Raw genomic sequence first — 15718 nt, 5'->3', positions numbered from 1 at the left:
GAAGGGGGAAAACTGCTCCTGCAGTGCCACGGGGGCTGTAACCTCAAACGGGGCGTTGACCATCTCAGTAGTGGCCGTCAGCGTATCTGGGGTCGGCACGGTGGTTGCCTCCATCTTCTTGGAGCTCTCTTTCTCGTGGGGATCAGCCTCCCGCGTCTGCTCCAATATCGGCAGATCTTTGCCTGGTTCTCCTTGGTCCATCATGAAACTGACGAATACTAGGAGACCACTAAAAGGAAAACAAAATCGCAATGACAATGAAACAAAAAAGAGAGTGAGGATCGGTTACTGCTTTGCAAAAGTTCTTTTTTTTCTCTGAATGAAAATATACCAACATCACAGATCCGCTTACCTTCCCTTCATTCGGAGAGAAGAACAATGGCAGATGCGAGTGTTGCCTTTCTTGAAGACGGTGAGGGAGAAGGCGATTTAGCAAAAGTGAAATGATGGTTGCTTCGTCCGTCAAACTTAGACTGCGGGGAGGTGGGGTTTTGTGATACGACGACTCGTTACTGCCGCGCTACGACCGGGGTGACTCTCCGCCTGCATACTGCCTTCTAATTTGGTGGATGGCATTTGGGCCTGCGCGCTGCATGGCCCGCATGTCGGTGAACAAAAGTATAACGGCATTCAGTAGAGGGAGACGTTTCAATGACCTAGGAGGAGCCAGAAGCGGTAGAGTGTCTCCATTGTACTAGTAGTAATTTTTTTTTCTGGGTAGCTGTAGAGTGTCTCCACTGTACTAGTAGTAATTGTTTCTCTAGGCCCAAGACAAAACAACCCATCCACACTAGTAAATAGTAAAATGAATTCAAAAGCCCATATATTTACTGAATTGACGGATGGGTATGTTGAAGAGCAAAAAAAGGAGTTTCAGGTGGGCAAAAGAGCTTCTGAATGTGCCGGGCTTCTATTTACAACATTGGTCATAATCCAGTAAATTTTATGACTCATGATGTTCATTCTATGGACCTGACCGGTCCATCTGACTATGACTGCCAAAAACAGTGCTGGAGTTAGATGTTGTTGCCCTTTTCAATCTGGTTTTTTTGTAAACCTGATGAACAATTAACCCTCATGCTTTTGTACAGTTTGTAAGCTGGAGTTAGATGTTCCTGCCCTTTTCAACTCGGCTGTGACTGTCATATTTTCTTTGAAACAAGGCAAATGGATTGCCATTCGTTTAATTTAGAGTGAAATATTGTAACAAATGCCAACCAAGGGAAATAACATCACTCTCGCCGGCTGCTTGAGCTCACTGTGCATTACAGAAGCCAAGTGATTAGCCCCCACTAGCACCCACAAACTTATTTCGAACTAGCACATCAAATGGGCTGTAAATTTTCATAGGAAAGGTTGCATGACCGTGATAGATTTGGATTCCGACATTTGGGACCCGCGAGGAAATAGCCTATCCAAGGTGGTGTCGACTTACTAGCCAGTCAACAAACGATTTTGCCTACCAGCCGTTGGATTGACATCCAACATCTGTCGTGTATCTTCTATCTCTTGTCTTCTTCTTCCTCCAGCCGCCCAAACCAAACCACCCCATCGGCTCCGCCTGGTCCCGCCTCCCATGGCTGGCCGTGCCTCCGCCGCCCTACCGTACATACCCTCCAACGTTGACCAGTCCCTCCCTCTATTCCCCCACTCGTCCTGTTATTCTCCAGCGATGTCAGCCCCAACATGCACCCGTGCCCGCGCCTGAACCGGTCAACCCTCGTACTCCCCTCCGCCTACGACTGGACCGACGCATCTTCAATGACTCCTGTTTGTTCCGTCCGAGGCCTTGCCGTCATCCTCCGCCTTGCGGCCTTGGTTTGCTCGCCGTGCGCGGTGCACCGCCCTCTTGCGTTGTCAACGTCGTCAACAACCGAGAGGAACAAGGAGATGACTGTACGTGGATAGGATGATAGTAGGGACCCACCAGCGTCATGGCAGTACGCAAGCAAGTTCCTCTATAGTATAAGCCCAAAAATATGGTTCCTCTTAATGGTTGGACACCTGGGGCTCATGCCATTGTCAACGTAGTCAATAAATGAGAGAATTACACTACGAGCGGCTGACACCAGGGACACAGCAAGTCGCGCAGTTTTTTTTGAGGAACAAGCAGTTGTTATTTATACTAGTTTTAGCGACAGATCAGGGTAACAACGGGGCTGTGCGGGGCTGTGGCCCGTCTAGCCAGGGTTTTATTTATGTTTACCACATCATGAGCCCAGTTGTGTTTTTTTCTTGCTGAAAATGGCTAGCCCAGTTCTAGTTTTTAAGAAATACCCAAACAAGGCCTACTTGCTTTATCGGCCCTGCTGGGCTGCAAATCTTTCAAGACGAGGAGAGTTTCATTCGGTTTGCCCAGAAATGGGCTGTACATTTTTAAAACACATCAAACCGGGAATTAGTTTCAATTTTTTTCATTAGAAGATCTTAAATTCCATCGATTTTTATGCGTGGACAATTATTTGGATTTTATATTTATATAAATTATTTTTCAAAATAGTTTGAATGTGAATCGATAATTCTGGAATAAAAACAGTTGACCGCACCGAAATATGCAAAATTTCGTATACTTTTTAACCGTGGCCACAATATGGGGTGTAATGCTAACAAAAAGAAGATGGGCTCCAAAAAAATTCTTAAGAATTAGCAAATAATGCCAGAGGGGCTGTATGCTGTTTTCCATAGATTTGAGGCTGACTTATGCGCCTACTACAGGTTGACGTGTATGCTTTCATAAAATTAAGGTTGACGCACACGCAACGCCCTGTCAACTTAGTCAACACATGAGAGCAGTGACTGTTGGATGTCCATCCAACGGCTGTCGTGCTTCTTCAACCTCTGCTCTTCATGCTCCAGCCGCTCAAACAAGCACCGGCGGGACTGCCTGCTCCCTCCTCCCGCGGCCGGCTATGCTGCCACGCAGGCCTCACGGCCCCACCGTACTCCCATCGCTGGCCTAGCCATCCCTCTACTCACCCACACATGCTGTTATTCTCCGGCGACGGCAGACGAACCAGTAAACCCTCATACTCCTCCACGTGGGAAACAACTGCCGAGTATTCCCTGGCTCCGTGTCGTTCCCTTCCTAGGCCTCGCCGTCGTCCACCGCCCTGGTGCTCTCGGCGTGGCCTGGTCAACGTGGTCAATGAACGACATCCATCGGAAGTGGACTGTACATGGAGAGGCTGGCAGCTGGGTCCATGGCCGCACACAAGGAAATGCCTCCTTATTACGCGCAAAATAATGATTCCTCCACCTGATAGCTAGGACCCACAGGAAGGGCCTCTGTATTTTGTGAAAAAAATGTTCCCCCGCTGACAGGTCAGACCCACCAGCTATATCTTCGCACGCAAGGAAGTGCCTCCTTATTACACCCAAAAAATGAATACCCCCTGCTAGCTGGGACCCACCATATTGTTGGGCTGACTTGTGGGCCTACTAAGTTGACGGGGACGGAGGGCTTTGTCAACTTAGTCAATACTCCAGTGACCGTATGATGTCCATCCAACGGCCATAGTGCTTCTTCAACCTCTGGTCTTCTTGCTCCAGCCGCCCAAAGCAGCGCCGGTCATGCCGCCTGCTCCTGCCTCCCGTGGCAGGTTGTGCTACCGCGGAGGCCTCACCGCCCCCATACTACTCCCACCACTGGCCAGGCCATCCCTCCACTCACCCACACCCCCTGTTATTCTGCGGCGACGGCAGCCTCACACCGCAGCCGAACCAGTGAACGCTCGTACTCCTCTCCGCGTGGGCATCCACTGCGCTTCTTTCCCGGCTCCGTGTCGTCCCCTTCCTAGGCCTCGCCGTGGTCCACCGTCGTGGTGCTCTCGGTGCGGCGTGGTCAATGTGGTCAACGACCGAGTTCCATCGGAAGAGTACTGTACGTGGAGAGGATGACAACTGGGTCCACGGCAGCCACAAGGAAGTTCCACCTTATTACGCGGAAAATAATTATTCCTCCACCTGACAGTGGGGACCCATCGGACGAGACACCAGTATTTTGCGAAAAAAATCGTTTCCCCCCGACTGCTGGGACCCACCGAACGGGCCACGTATTTCACGAAAAAAATGTTCCCCCCGCTGTCAGCTCGGACCCACTGGAAGTGCCTCCTTATTACGCACAAAAAAATGAATACTTCCCCGGCTAGCTGGGACCCACCTTGGTGGGAGGCAGACTTGTGGGCCTACTAAGTTGATGGGGACGAAGGGCTTTGTCAACTTAGTCAATATGAATGATTCTAGCTCCAGTGACCGTACGATGTCCATCCAACGGCCGTAGTGCTTCTTCAACCTCTGGTCTTCTTGCTCCAGCCGCCCAAAGCAGTGCCGGTCGTGCTGCATGCTCCTGCCTCCCGTGGCCGGCTGTGCTGCCGCAGAGGCCTCACCGCCCCTACTATTCCCACCACTGGCCAGGCCCTGCGGCGACGACAGCCTCACACCGCAGCCGAACCAGTGAACCCTCGTACTCCTCTCCGTGCGGGCTTCCACTGCCGTGTCTTCCCCGGCTCTGCGTCATCCCCTTTCTAGGCCTCGCCGTCGTCCACCGCCGTGGTGCTCTCCACGCGGCGTGGTCAACGTGGTCAAGGAACGACTTCCATCAGAAGAGTACCGTACGTGGAGAGGCTGACAGCTGGGTCCACGACCACAACCCAGTTTTTTTTGATTTGCCAAGTAAGTCGCTTTGTCAGGCCTGTTGGGCTGTAAATCTTTCAAGGCGAGGAGAACTTTCATTCGGCTGGCCGAGAAAATGGCCCATCAGTAATGAGAAATGGGCTGTACATTTTTAAAACACATCAAACCGGCAATTAGTTTCAAATATCGTTTTTTTATTTCAGGATTTTAAATTACATTAATTTTTATGCATGGATAATTTGTTGGATTTTATATTGATATACATTTATTTTTGAAATCAGTTTGAATTTGAGTCGAAATTTCAGGATTAAAAACAGTTCGGACCGCACCGAAATATGCAAAATTTCGTATAATTTTTTAACAGTGGCCACAATATGGGCTGTAATGCTAACAAAAAGAATATGGGCTCCAAAAAAACCTTAAGAATTAGCAAAGGGCTGTAAATTATTAGAATAATGGCAAATGGGCTGTATGCTGTTTTCCACAGATTTGAGGCTTTCCTAAAAAAAGGTTGACGCACAAGCACCGGCTGTTGGATGTCCATCCAACGGCCATCGTGTTTCTTCAATCTCCGCTCTTCCTGCTCCAGCCGCTCAAACAAGCGCCGGCGGGACTGCCTGCTCCCTCCTCCCGCGGCCGGCTATGCTGCCGCGCAGGCCTCACGACCCCACCGTACTCCCATCGCTTGCCTAGCCATCCCTCTACTCACCCACACATGCTGTTATTCTCCGGCGAGGGCAGACGAACCAGTAAGCCCTCGTACTCCTCCACGTGGGAAACAACTGCCGAGTATTCCCTGGCTCCGTGTCGTTCCCTTCCTAGGCCTCGCCGTCGTCCACTGCCCTGGTGCTCTCGGTGTGGCCTGGTCAACGTGGTCAATGAACGACATCCATCGGAAGTGGACTGTACATGGAGAGGCTAGCAGCTCGGTCCATGGCCGCACACAAGGAAATGCCTCCTTATTACGCGCAAAATAATGATTCCTCCACCTGATAGCTAGGACCCACAGGAAGGGCCTCTGTATTTTGTGAAAAAAATGTTCCCCCGCTGACAGGTCAGACCCACCAGCTATATCTTCGCACGCAAGGAAGTGCCTCCTTATTACACCCAAAAAATGAATACCCCCTGCTAGCTGGGACCCACCATATTGTTGGGCTGACTTGTGGGCCTACTAAGTTGACGGGGACGGAGGGCTTTGTCAACTTAGTCAATACTCCAGTGACCGTATGATGTCCATCCAACGGCCATAGTGCTTCTTCAACCTCTGGTCTTCTTGCTCCAGCCGCCCAAAGCAGCGCCGGTCATGCCGCCTGCTCCTGCCTCCCGTGGCAGGTTGTGCTACCGCGGAGGCCTCACCGCCCCCATACTACTCCCACCACTGGCCAGGCCATCCCTCCACTCACCCACACCCCCTGTTATTCTGCGGCGACGGCAGCCTCACACCGCAGCCGAACCAGTGAACGCTCGTACTCCTCTCCGCGTGGGCATCCACTGCGCTTCTTTCCCGGCTCCGCGTCGTCCCCTTCCTAGGCCTCGCCGTCGTCCACCGTCGTGGTGCTCTCGGCGCGGCGTGGTCAATGTGGTCAATGACCGAGTTCCATCGGAAGAGTACTGTATGTGGAGAGGATGACAACCGGGTCCACGGAAGCCACAAGGAAGTGCCACCTTATTACGCGGAAAATAATTATTCCTCCACCTGACAGCGGGGACCCATTGGACGAGACACCAGTATTTTGCGAAAAAAATCGTTTCCCCCTGACTGCTGGGACCCACCGAACGGGCCACGTATTTCACGAAAAAAATGTTCCCCCCGCTGTCAGCTCGGACCCACTGGAAGTGCCTCCTTATTACGCACAAAAAAATGAATACTTCCCCGGCTAGCTGGGACCCACCTTGGTGGGAGGCAGACTTGTGGGCCTACTAAGTTGATGGGGCCGAAGGGCTTTGTCAACTTAGTAAATATGAACAATTCTAGCTCCAGTGACCGTACGATGTCCATCCAACGGCCGTAGTGCTTCTTCAACCTCTGGTCTTCTTGCTCCAGCCGCCCAAAGCAGTGCCGGTCGTGCTGCATGCTCCTGCCTCCCGTGGCCGGCTGTGCTGCCGCAGAGGCCTCACCGCCCCTACTATTCCCACCACTGGCCAGGCCCTGCGACGACGGCAGCCTCACACCGCAGCCGAACCAGTGAACCCTCGTACTCCTCTCCGTGCGGGCTTCCACTGCCGCGTCTTCTCCGGCTCCGCGTCATCCCCTTTCTAGGCCTCGCCGTCGTCCACCGCCGTGGTGCTCTCCACGCGGCGTGGTCAACGTGGTCAAGGAACGACTTCCATCAGAAGAGTACCGTACGTGGAGAGGCTGACAGCTGGGTCCACGACCACAACCCAGTTTTTTTTGATTTGCCAAGTAAGTCGCTTTGTCAGGCCTGTTGGGCTGTAAATCTTTCAAGGCGAGGAGAACTTTCATTCGGCTGGCCGAGAAAATGGCCCATCAGTAATGAGAAATGGGCTGTACATTTTTAAAACACATCAAACCGGCAATTAGTTTCAAATATCTTTTTTTATTTCAGGATTTTAAATTACATTAATTTTTATGCATGGATAATTTGTTGGATTTTATATTGATATACATTTATTTTTGAAATCAGTTTGAATTTGAGTCAAAATTTCAGGATTAAAAACAGTTCGGACCGCACCGAAATATGCAAAATTTCGTATAATTTTTTAACAGTGCCCACAATATGGGCTGTAATGCTAACAAAAAGAATATGGGCTCCAAAAAAACCTTAAGAATTAGCAAAGGGCTGTAAATTATTAGAATAATGGCAAATGGGCTGTATGCTGTTTTCCACAGATTTGAGGCTTTCCTAAAAAAAGGTTGACGTACAAGCACTGGTTGTTGGATGTCCATCCAACGGCCATCGTGTTTCTTCAATCTCTGCTCTTCTTGCTCCAGCCGCTCAAACAAGCACCGGCGGGACTGCCTGCTCCCTCCTCCCCGCGGCCGGCTCTGCTGCCGCGCAGGCCTCACCGCCCCACCGTACTCCCATCGCTGGCCTAGCCATCCCTCTACTCACCCACACCTAATGTTATTCTCCGGCGATAGCAGACGAACCAGTAAACCCTCATACAATCGTACTCCCTTCTGTGTGGGAAACAACTGCCGAGTCTTCCCTGCCTCCGTGTTGTCCCCTTCCTAGGCCTCGCTGTCATCCACCGTCGTGGTGCTCTCGGCACGGCGTGGCCAATGTGGTCAACGACCGACTTACATCGGAAGAGTACTGTGCGTGGAGACGCTGACAGCTGGGTCCACAGCCGCAGCAAGGAAGTGCCTCCTTATTACGTGCAAAATAATTATTCCTCCACCTGACAGTGGGGACCCACCGGACGGGCCACCATATTTCACGAAAAAAACATTTCCCTCCTGACTGCTGGGACCCACTAGCTACACCTTTGCATGCAAGGAAGTGCGTCCGGGCAAAAAAACGATTCGCCCCTGACTGCTGGGACCCACCAGCTACATCTTCGCACGCAAGAAAGTGCCTGACAGTCGGGACCCACCTGGTCGAAGCATATGTAGCGTTGTCATTCTGGTCGCGAACGTGTACGTACATATATACTAGTGGATGTAGAGGCGCGCACGTGTCGTAGTAGAGGCGCGTACGTGCCGTAGTAGAGGCGCGCACGTAGCATGTACATGTACGTACAGTGGCCAGGGTGCAAGAAAGAAAATACGGCCACATATGTGTACATACGGGCGGGGTCTCGAACGCCTACTCGCGCATATGTACGACCAGGGCTCGTGTACATGGCTGGGTCGGAACGGAGAAACAACGTCTGTGTTCATGGGGAGGCAACTAAATGCGTCGTGTTCATCGGGAGGCAATGGAACGCGTGGGAGCCAACCGGCTGGGTCGGAACGGAATGCGTGGTTGTGTTCATCGGGAGGGCTTGGACGGAACAGACGGTGGAAATGAGGCCTGGCGTACCGCACAACGGAGGAAACTGACCTCCTACATTCGGAACGGGGTCCTGTTGATCGGGAGGGGTCTGGCGTACCGCAAAACGGAGGAAACGGACCTCCTACGGTCGAAATGGGGGTCCTGTTGATCGGGAGGGGTGTGGCGTACCGCAAAACGGACGAAACGGACCTCCTACTGTCAAAACGGGGGTCCTGTTCATCGAGAGAGGTGTGGCGTACCGCAAAATGGGACTCCACGGGATACTGTTCGTCTCCACCGTCGACATCCTCCAGCCTCCACGGGCTACCGTCGACCTCCTCCAGCCTCCACGGGCTCCTGTTCATCCAGCCTCCACCACGCGCTACTCCACCGGCTACTATTCAACCACCCCTCCACGGGCACCCCTCCACCGTCTACTGTTCATCCACCCCTCCACACCACGGGGTCCTGTTCAACCACCCCTCCACGGGCACCCCTCCACCGTCTACTGATCATCCAGCCCTCCACCACACCACGGGGTCCTGTTCATCCAGAGGCAATACCACCGCTCACTGTTCATCCACCCCCCGCAACACTCATTGTTCATCCAATCGATCGGCTTCAGTTAGCAGCAGTAGCGAAGGAATAGCTCGATCGGGTTCAGTTAACAGCCATCGATCGATCGCTCCGGTTCAGTAATGTGTAGCCTGCAATGCAATCGCTCGGGTTCAGTTAGAGCCCAACGCCTCGCACACACGCGCGTACGTGTACGAGAGAGACGCGCATCACTCGGCCCCCGACCTCCCACCGTAACCGGGAACTCCCCGAAATTTTCCTCGCCCTTGCTTCTACCATGTTTTTTTCCGTCATGGACGGCCCAAAGAGTGTCATGCAGCTGCGTCTCCGGCCCGCCCAGGACGAAAAGCCCATTTTCTATCATGATTTTTTGTCATAGAAGTAGGAGCCCACCACATCTATGATGATACCGGGTTTTGTCACAATTATCGTCATAGAAGTGTCATATGTATGACAGGAAAAAATTTCGTTCGACCCAAAATGTAACAGATGTGTATTTTTTTGTAGTGAGGATGTCGGTAAATGATGGAGTTTAAGGAGTTGTTTTTGAATTCGGCATGGCATATTTCATTTTTTTAATGAGAACGTCGTCTCCTTGCTTACCCGCCTGGCCAATGGAAGGAATTAATTACCTTGGTCAGTCAGCGAAAGAAAGAATTGATCCAGTTCATCATCCTAATCCTTCCTATTAGTTTCATTAATTAATTCAGCCCTAGAGTGTTGGCAATCAAGGGCCAAGAAAGAATCCCAAGTCTATCCTATCTCGCCATGGTCGAAAGCACAATCCCTTTCTCTTCCTATACTGAAATCGTCGTTTCTTTCCTCTGCAACTTCTATCGCAGACATGACCCAATCTACCTTGCAAGACAGATTAAGATATAACTTAAGGCTTTCCCAAGCTGGCGCATAACCTCTGGTAGAGGCATTCACCCAGAGACAGAGAAGTGGGAAACCGCAGATGAAAAGAATACCGAGGTCTTTGATAGCAAACTTCTACGCGAGCTTTCTAACTAAAAGGAATCTCTTATTCATATGGCATAAAATGGAAAAACTTGATGGAGATTTCTTCTCAATTTCCATGGTACAGTCCCTTTGCATGATTCAGTTCCATTACTTACTACCTAAATTTGCTATATACAAAATTATGACATCTACGGTACTTGCCGTCTACTTCTGGTGGAAGCAATTCCAAAGGTGAAGATAATACTGAGCCGAATAGTAATGAGGGGAATGCAAAATCTAGCAAAGGTAAGAAGGGTCAAGAAGAATAGCAGTGACTTATAAAAGGAAAGCACCGAATAAAAGGAAGGAGATCCATCTTGATTTTTTGCATGTGGTCAATGCGTTTGCTGATTGATAACTATCTAATCTTAAGATGGTTTTGTGGCACGTTACAAACATACATATATAGTCGAAATATAGTTGTGTCGAGTTAGGTTGAAGAATTTTTACCAGATTTTTAAAATGAGATATAGTGCTTTCTTTGTTCGGTAGGAGATTTTGCACTTTCATATTATAGTTCCTCATTTGAGCGTTCTTTTGCTCTGCTCGTGGGGCATAAACTCATAAATAGTTTTTGTTTTTTCTTTAAATAATAGTAAAAGTATGCATTCAAGTAGTAGCCTTTTCTAAATAGTCGAGTAAATTCGAGTAGGTCTGGTAACAAGGACTAGGAAGATACGGTCTAGTTTGTTTTTTTAGGGGAAGGCTTTATGCAAGATATGCACGTGAGTAGGTCAGTATATGCGTATTTTCCAATAGAGGAAAACACGCAGTAAGTAGGCTTGCTTTTTCGTAGGGATAGGTAGCTTGACAAGGGATGCCTGGGATAGCACATAGGAAAAGAATAGAAGGAAAGGCAGCGGGAAAGTAGCCATGGTCAAGGTAAACAAGTACTAGGTCTTTTCTTTCCAAAGCAAGTCAAGGAAAACTAGGTCAGTCTGGGGGGGGGGGGCAATCCTCTAGATCGATACTTCTCTTCCACAGACTAAACCAATTAATAAACAATTTACAGAGTATTCTTGCATTCCTATCTGGTCTGCATCTCTCCTATCGAAACTATAATATGACCTTAATGGAAGGGCCCTGGTTCTGCCTTGCAAAACCGACAAATCCAGAAATTGTAGATGAATTAATCGGGCTTAACATGTGATTTCGTTATAAGTGAACAGGCGTCGTCGTCTAGCCATGTCGAGTTGGGATTAGAGGAGAGAGCTCGAGTGGATAGGTCCAGTGAGGCAGGTGTGGAGCACGAAGGATTAAGAAGGTCCTCTCTATTTCCGGAATCAACAAGAAAGACTTAGCAGCCCAAATAAAGTAACCCTTTACCCCTCCCGAGTCTATCGTATCCATAGTTTCAGTGGGTATCGAACTGCAAAGCGAGGAAGCTATTTCAATTGAACGGGCTTACTTTCTTACTTGGTTCTTTTGTAGAACAACCTTGGTATGAAGCTAGACGATTCAAACTATATAAGCATAAGTAATTCAAACTAGACATTTCGACCTTCATCCCACCTGAGAAATAATAAACACAGAGCTCGTAAGTTGGGCATAGAGAAAGCGACTCCTGAGATTGAGGGGGATAGGATACTATCTCCTAGCGCATATATAAAATGATAGATGGTTTTCTACCAGGGGGGATTTCAATTGTAATTTTTACAATTAGCAGTTCTTGCTTTCATAAACTCATAGTTAGTGTAGTTTGGTGTAGTCTTTTTTTCGGGGACGAACTGGATTCGTACCAGATAAGAGTCATGCGTTCCCTTCTTTCCAAGCGTCCCTTTGGTTTCGCAGTTCCTGAAGAGAGGCAACCTCTATCTCTTTCTCTACATCTGCGGGCCGGTAGGCCGGCCAGCTAACTCTTCAAATGAAGCCCTTTATCTTTCTAACGAAAAAGAGAATGATGATGCTGGCTACCATTCATTCCTCTAAAATGTTTTAGTCCTGTTTTCGGTAGCATACTGATCCTTCCATGTTTCCAGAATAGCATTTATCTGTCTGGAGTCCTGCGACTCCAAACGAAGTTTTAGTTCTATCAAATCCTCCAAGCAATTGATATTCTTTGCATTACTATGCATGATTTGCTCTATTCGATCTTGATAGCCTGGCACATTCCCAGGATCCGAAAAGACACCATCGGGAAAAGGCTTTTGCGATCCTAAATAAAATAGTAATGCCCCATTCAAAATGGTATTTAATTGGAGCATACCCAGAACGCCGTCCTTAGCATTACTGTCGGGATCGTCAGCTGTTGGCGGAGCTGGATATTTTTCTCGGATTCCAGCTAGGGTTCTAGCCATACTTCTTCGGAAGAGCGCGCCCTCAAGTTGTTGGTGGAATGGATTTGCTTCGATCAGAGTAGAGTGGAAATCTACTGATGGACGAGGCTGTTGCTCTATGCACGGCTGTTCCTGCTCGAGCTGCTCATGCTCGAGCGGTTGTTCGTTAAGGTCAAAGTCATTTCTATTCATGAATGAGACCAGGACCCCTGCCTTGGAGGTGTCATCCTCCAAATGCGAAGGAGTTTCAAGCCCCCCTGTGCCCACGGTTGCACATCGCTCCTGCCCCCAGAGGGCCGGTACCATTTCTTCAATCAGCGTGGCACCATATATCAAAACATATTGTAAAAGTGACGGAATCACTTCAAGTAGTGCTTGCCTAACCTGATCTGTCACGATCAAGGAGGGATCTACTAGTAAAGCAGCTATCACAATGATAACTATGAAAAGCCCCCCCATTGATAAAAACCAGAATCAGATGATAGATCAAGTCTTACCAAAATTGGATTTCCTTTTCGTGCCATATGTCGCTTAGACTTTACTTTATTTCCCCTCTGCCCTTTCAAAAGTGGTTACTCCCGATCCGAAGCACCCCTTTTCCATTCATAGAGAGATCCAATCATCAAAATCAATAAAAAGGCCATCATCGAGCAAGAGAACGAGATATTGACTTTTTTTTACATCTGTAACTACATTCTCACATTTCTTTTTTGATCTCATGACTTTTTATGCGATCAGAAAACGAATGAGATCAGAAAGGCCATCATTGGGGCAAACAATGCAATAGCTTCGGTGAGAGCAAAGCCCAAAATGGCATAACCAAATGATTGTTTAGCCAATGATGGATTTCGCGCCACGGAATGAATCAAAGAATTGAGGACGTTTCCAATACCGACAGCAGCTCCGACACCTATTGATTTAGCACCTTCTAACATCTCGACTCGAGAAACAACTTTTTGATCATGTTTTCGTTCACTGTTTATTTCCAGGATTTTGGGTTTATGATTCAAAGTACTGGGCCTGCACCTCTCCTTCTAATATTGGGTTATGCGGACCACTAATTTGATACGTATTATCACAATTTGCAAGGCTTGTCACATATTCAAGAAAATGAGTCGTGGATTGAAAATCATCAGGTATAGGTAATCATCAGGTATAGGTATAGGTAGGGGGTCCGTCAACCCTTGTGGGGCTGGGTGGGGTATCCTGAACTACTGGAGCAGCTCCCCCTTGTGGCTGGGGTAGACTCTCAGCAGCTTGGTTTACGCATGGCACAAAAATCTATCTTTAATAATTATGTGCAAGAAGTCCAAAATAGCCTATTGGGGTTCAGTTGGCGAGAAAAGCCTTCTTCCTACATCTGCGAGTAAGGGGCAACCTTTTTATTAATTCAGAGGTAAGACAAAGTGCTTTCTTTTAAAGAAGCAGTTGGTTCCATCTTTCTTTCGTTAGTTAAGCCACCTTTTTTCGAAGAAGGATTTTTGTAATTCAGGATTAATAGTACTTAGAATGCCTTCTTCATATTGAGAAATTCTGTCTAGTGGCATTCGATCACAGAAGCCGTTGACAGCAGCATAAATCACAACAATTTGTTTTTCAATTGGAAGTGGTTCATATTGTGGTTGTTTGGGCACTTCTATAAGACTTGCACCTCTATTGAGTAATGCCTGAGTCGCAGCATCAAGGTCTGACCCAAATTGAGCGAAGGCGTCCACTTCGCGATATTGTGCCAATTCCAGTTTTGAACTACCGCAGACTTGTTTCATAGCTTTCAACTGAGCGGCAGACCCAACGCAACTGACGGATAAGCCAATGTTAATAGCTGGCCTAATTCCGCGATAAAAGATCTCTGTTTCCAAACAGATTTGTCCATCTGTAATGGAGATCACATTGGTGGGGATATAGGCCGATACATCTCCAGCTTGTGTTTCAATCACGGGCAACGTAGTCGAGCTACCTGCACCTGTCTGGTCCGATCGTTTAGCGGCTCATTCTAAGAGACGGGAATGTAAATAGAAAACATCCCCTGGGAAAGCCTCACGGCCTGGTGGTCGGCGTAACAATAATGACATTTGTCGATATGCCACCGCCTATTTACTTAGATCATCATATATAATTAATGCGTGCATTCCATTATCACGAAAATATTCCCCATGGCACACCCTGAATATGGGGCCAGAAATTTCAGAGGAGCAGGATTCGAAGCGGTGGCTGCTACAAGAATGGAATATTCCAAAGCATTCGCTTCTGAAAGAATTTGAACTAATTGTGCCACAGTCGAGCGTTTTTGTCCAATCGCAACATAGACACAATACAATGTCTCACTCTCATTTGTGCCCCTTGAGTTCATTTGCTTTTGGTTTAATATAGTATCGATAGCTATTGCAGTTTTTCCAGTTTGTCTGTCCCCGATTATAAGTTCTCGTTGACCACGGCCTATAGGAACCAGGCTATCCACTGCTTTTAAGCCTGTTTGCATGGGTTCGTTCAATAATCCCTGGGGCTTTCACTTTGACACGTCTTCGTTCGTGATCGCTTAGAGCCCCTTTTCCATCAATAGGTACTCCCAAGGCGTCGACCACATGGCCTAACATGGCCTTTCCCACAGGAACATCCACAATAGATCCAGTGCGCTTGACAAGATCTCCTTCTTTAATAGCGGTATCACTACCAAAGACAACAATACCTACATTCTCATTCCCAAGATTTAAGGCGATTCCTTTCACACCGCTGGCAAATTCCACCATTTCTCCTGCTTGAATCTCATTCAATCCATAAACACGTGCAATCCCATCTCCAACTGAGACCACTCGACCGATCTCATCCACTTGAAAATTCATGTAAAAGTTGGTCATTCTACTTTCTAATAGAGTCGTGAGTTCCGCAGCTCTGGGTGAGAATTCCATACTTTAACAAATTAGATGGATGATATTTTGAAGGGAGAAATCCGCTTTCAAGAAAAAGATCTTTACTTCACACAATCTCGATTTGAATTATCATTTGGTGAACCGGGCATCTCGGACAAAGACAATAACAAGAAGAGATGGGAAGACCCTTCGCGGTCCTACTCCCTGGTCTCTACCTTGCTTACCGCCCCTCGTAGGGGCCAGCGTACCCATACTGAAAACGATTTACTCTTTTTATGGGCACTTTCGACTAGGCTCTCGTTAAGGAATCGGCCCAAACAAGACCGAGATTCCCGCGAGAATTGCTACGCTGCCTGTAGTGAAATTGCAAGAATCACTTTATACACTATTTCGAAATCGAATGAATTGAGCAACAGTATTTCCCCAG

General features: G+C 48.2%; 1 pseudogene; it reads right to left on the bottom strand.

Moving 5' to 3' along the window:
• Window positions 1-13814: 13814 nt before the first annotated feature.
• Window positions 13815-15452, bottom strand: LOC123130342 (ATP synthase subunit alpha, mitochondrial-like; annotated as a pseudogene).
• Between the last annotated feature and the right edge of the window lie 266 nt (window positions 15453-15718).

Source organism: Triticum aestivum, chromosome 6A (assembly GCF_018294505.1).
Source record: "Triticum aestivum cultivar Chinese Spring chromosome 6A, IWGSC CS RefSeq v2.1, whole genome shotgun sequence".
NCBI classification, from domain to species: Eukaryota; Viridiplantae; Streptophyta; class Magnoliopsida; order Poales; family Poaceae; genus Triticum; species Triticum aestivum.
This window is presented reverse-complemented; position numbering and strand designations above follow the sequence as displayed.